This window comes from Phoca vitulina, unplaced genomic scaffold (genome assembly GCF_004348235.1).
Source record: "Phoca vitulina isolate PV1807 unplaced genomic scaffold, GSC_HSeal_1.0 scaffold36, whole genome shotgun sequence".
NCBI lineage: Eukaryota > Metazoa > Chordata > Mammalia > Carnivora > Phocidae > Phoca > Phoca vitulina.
Genome location: NW_022589739.1, coordinates 3,999,501 through 4,003,899, shown reverse-complemented (window position 1 = coordinate 4,003,899; position 4,399 = coordinate 3,999,501). Strand labels below are relative to the sequence as shown.

General features: G+C 39.0%; 1 pseudogene; it reads left to right on the top strand.

Moving 5' to 3' along the window:
* Positions 1-3,274: 3,274 nt before the first annotated feature.
* On the top strand, positions 3,275-3,928 carry LOC116646525 (annotated as a pseudogene).
* Positions 3,929-4,399: the final 471 nt, after the last annotated feature.

Here is a 4,399-nt window from a genome sequence, read left to right as displayed (position 1 = left end):
TAAACTGCAGCGTCCTGGGTTGTGCGCCCCTCCTCAGCACTCCCAGTCCTCACCTCCAGGTCGGGGCACATCTCTGCCCTTTGTGCTTCTAAAACCACCAGCTGGCCCCAGTTTGCACGCACGGCCCCGCCGCTCAGGGTTTCCATCAGGGAGGCTGCCCTAAAGTCCTTTCCCTGCCGCTATCGGTCTGCGAGTCTGTGCCTGGTCCCCAGCGTGGGAGGCTATCGCTCACCGGCGGTGCAGGATCCCGGTGGCTCAGCTCCCTCCCGCTGCCGTTTATCCTCTGATATCTGCCTGCAGAATCACGGCTCCCCGCTTCGTACCTCAAAACCAACCGCCTGCAATATTCTGTTTGTAGAGATCCAGATCTAACTTCTTACATCTCAGGCTGATTTCGTGGGTGTTCAGAGTGGTCTGGTAGATATCCAGCTCAATTCCAGGGACAAGTTGGAAGAGGGTCCCCTACTTCTCTGCCATCTTTTCCCCCCTCTGAAGTGTTCTTTATATATGTCTGTTTGGTCTAGCTGTTTTATAGCGTTATTCAAGTCTTATATTTCTTGTTTATTTTTTGTCTTGTTGTTCTATCAATTTTGTTTAACTATTTCTCCCTTCAATTCTGTTTTTGCTTCATACGTTTTAGGGCTCTGTTAGTTGCATATAGGTTTGTAACTGTTGTATCCTCTTGATAAATTAACCATTTTATCATGATGTGATATCTCTCTCTGTCTCATGTAACAACTTTTGTCTTAAAGTCTATTTTATCTGATATTAGAATAGCTGTTCCAGTTCTCTTTTGGTTACTGTTTGTTCTCTTTTGATTATTGAAATATCTTTTTCCCTTCTTTCATTCTCAATCTATTTGTGATTTGGATCTAAAGTGAGTCTCCTACAAGCTTTATTACAAAGCTGTCATCATCAAGACAGTATGGTACTGGCATAGAAACAGACACATAGACCAACGGAACAGAATAGAAACCCCAGAAATGGACCCTCAGCTCTCTGGTCAACTAATCTTCGACAAAGCAGGAAAGAATATCCAATGGAAAAAAGACACTTTCTTCAACAAATGGTGTTGGGAAAATTGGACAGCCACATGCAGAAGAATAAAACTGGACCATTTCCTTACACCATACACAAAAATAGACTCAAAATGGATGAAAGACCTAAATGTGAGACAGGAATCCATCAAAATTCTAGAGGAGAACACAGGCAGCAACCTCTGTGACCTTGGCCACAGCAACTTCTTCCTAGCTACATCTCCAAAGGCAAGGGAAACAAAGGAAAAATGAACTATTGGGACTTCATCAAGATAAAAAGCTTTTGCACAGCAAAGGAAACAGTTGACAAAACCAAACGACAATCAACAGAATGGGAGAAGATATTTGCAAATGGCATTCAGATAAAGGGTTAGTATCCAAAATCTATAAAGAATTTAATAAACTCAACACCCTAAGAACAAATGATCCAATGAGGAAATGGGCAGAAGAGATGAACAGACATTTCTCCAAAGAAGACATACAAATGGCAAACAGACACATGAAAAAATGCTCAACATCACTCAGCATCAGGGAAATACAAATCAAAACCACAATGAGATACCATCTCACACCTGTCAGAATCACTAAAATTACAAGTCAGGAAATGACAGAGTTGGCGAGGATGTGGAGAAAGGGGAACCCTCCTACACTGTTGGTGGGAATGCATGCTGGTGCAGCCACTCTGGAAAGCAGTATGGAGGTTCCTCAAAAAGTTGAAAACAGGGGCGCCTGGGTGGCTCAGTTGTTAAGTGTCTGCCTTTGGCTCAGGTCATGATCCCAGGGTCCTGAGATCGAGCCCCGCATCGGGCTCCCTGCTCGTCAGGAAGCCCGCTTCTCCCTCTCCCACTCCCCCTGCTTGTGTTCCCTCTAGCACTGTGTCTCTCTCTGTCAAATAAATAAATAAAAATCTTAAAAAAAAAAAAGTTGAAAACAGAGCTACCCTATGACTCAGCAATTGCATTACTGGGTATTTACCCCGAAGATACAAATGTAGTGATCTGAAGGGGCACCTGCACCCCAATGTTTATAGTAGCAATGTCCACAATAGCCAAATTATGGAAAGAGCCCAGATGTCCATCGACAGATGAATGGATAAAGAAGATGTGGTATATATATGGAATATTACAAATCCATGAAAAAATTGAAATCTTGTCATTTGCAAGGTTGTGGATGGAACTAGAGGGCATTATGCTAAGCGAAATAAGTCAATTGGAGAAAGACAATTATCATATGATCTCACTCATACATGGAACTTAAGAAACAAAACAGAGGGTAATAGGGAAGAGAGGAAAAAATAAAGCAAGACAAAACCAGAGAGGGAGACAAACCATAAGAACTCTTAATCATAGGAAAGAAACTAAGGGTTGTTGGAGGGGAGGGGGTCGAGAGATAGGATAATTGGGTGCTGGACATTAAGGAGGGCATGTGATGTAATGAGCATTGGATATTATATAAGACTAATGAATCACAGACCTGTATCTCTGAAACCAATAATACATTATATGAATTAACTGAATTTAAATAAAAGATGTTAAAAAAATAAAGTGAGTCTCTTGTAGACAGCATATGTTTAGATTAAGTTTTTTATCCATTCTCTAATCTCTGTCTTAAATGTAAGTTTAATCCATTTATATTTAATGTAATAACTGTTAGAGAAGGATTTACTTTTATGATTTATCTATTTGTTATCTATATGTCTTACATCCTTTTTGTTCCTCAATTACTCCATTACTGCCTTCTCTCGTGTTATATTGATATTTTCTAGTATACCATTTTCTCCTTTCTCAATTCTTTTACTATATATTTTTAAGTTATTTTCTCAGTGGTTGCCCCGGAGATTACAATTACCATCTTAATTTATAACAAATAGTTCAAGATAATACTAGCTTAGTTTCAATAGTAGGTGAAAACTTTTTTTCTATATAGCTCCTCCCCCTCTTATATTATTGTCTCAAATTACATTTTTATACATTTGTGCCCATTAACATAGATTTATAATTACTGTTTTATGTAGTTGCCTTTTAAATCAAATAGACTAAAAAGAGAAGTTACAATAAAAAATACATTAGGGTGGACTTCTATATTTATTTATGTAGTTACCCTTACCAGTGTTTTTTATTTCTTTGTATGGATTTGAGTTACTGTCTAATGTCCTTTTATTTCTGCCTGAAGGACTCCTTTTAGCATTTCTTGTTGAGGGAGGTCTACTAGAAACAATCTCTCCATGTCAATCTAAGATGGCGACTGTGGAACCGGAAACCACCCCTACTCCTAATCCCCCACCTACAGAAGAAGAGAAAACAGAATCTAATCAGGAGGTTGCTAACCCAGAACACTATATTAAACATCCTTTATAGAATAGATGGGCACTGTGGTTTTTTAAAAATGATAAACGCAAAACTTGGCAAGCATACCTTCAGCTGATCTCTAAGTTTGATACTGTTGAAGACTTTTGGGCTCTGTACAACCACATCCAGTTGTCTAGTAATTTAATGCCTGGCTATGACTACTCACTTTTTAAGGATGGTATTGAGCCTATCTGGGAAAATGAGAAGAACAATGGAGGAGGACGATGGCTAATTACATTGAACAAGCAGCAGAGACTAAGTGACCTGGATTGCTTTTGGCTAGAGACACTGCTGTAACTTATTGGAGAATCTTTTGATGACTACAGTGATGATGTATGTGCAGCTGTTGTTAATGTTAGAGCTAAAGGTGATAAGATAGCAATATGGACTACTGAATGTGGAAACAGAGAGGCTATTACACATATAGGGAGGGTATACAAGGAAAGGTTAGGACTTCCTCCAAAGATAGTGATTGGTTATCAGTCCCATGCAGACACAGGTTCTAAGAGCGGGTCCACCACTAAAAATAGGTTTGTTGTTTAAGAAGACACCTTGTGAGTATTCTCATAGGAGACTGCGTCAAGCAATCGAGATTGGGGAGCTGAACCAAAGCCTCTTCAAAAGCAGAGTGGACTGCATTTAAATTTGATTTCCATCTAAATGTTGCTAAGATATAAGAGAAGTCTCATTCGCCTTTGTCTTGTACTTCTGTGTTCATGTATTTTTTTTTTTTTTAATTTTGGCTAGAGTGTCCACTATCCCAATCAAAGAATTACAGTACACATCATCCCCAGAATCCATAAATGTGTTCCTGGCCCACTCTGTAATAGCTTAGTAGAATTACCATTACAAACACATTTTAACCATCCACAATATTCAAAAAAGAACTTGCATTTCTATACCTTACAGGAAAAAAATTCTGTTTATGTTCCATTGTATGCAGGAGCATATTTTGTTGGTTTGAAAGAGTATGAAGTATACAGTTTTCTAGCAATTTTCTTTGTTTCTTTTTAC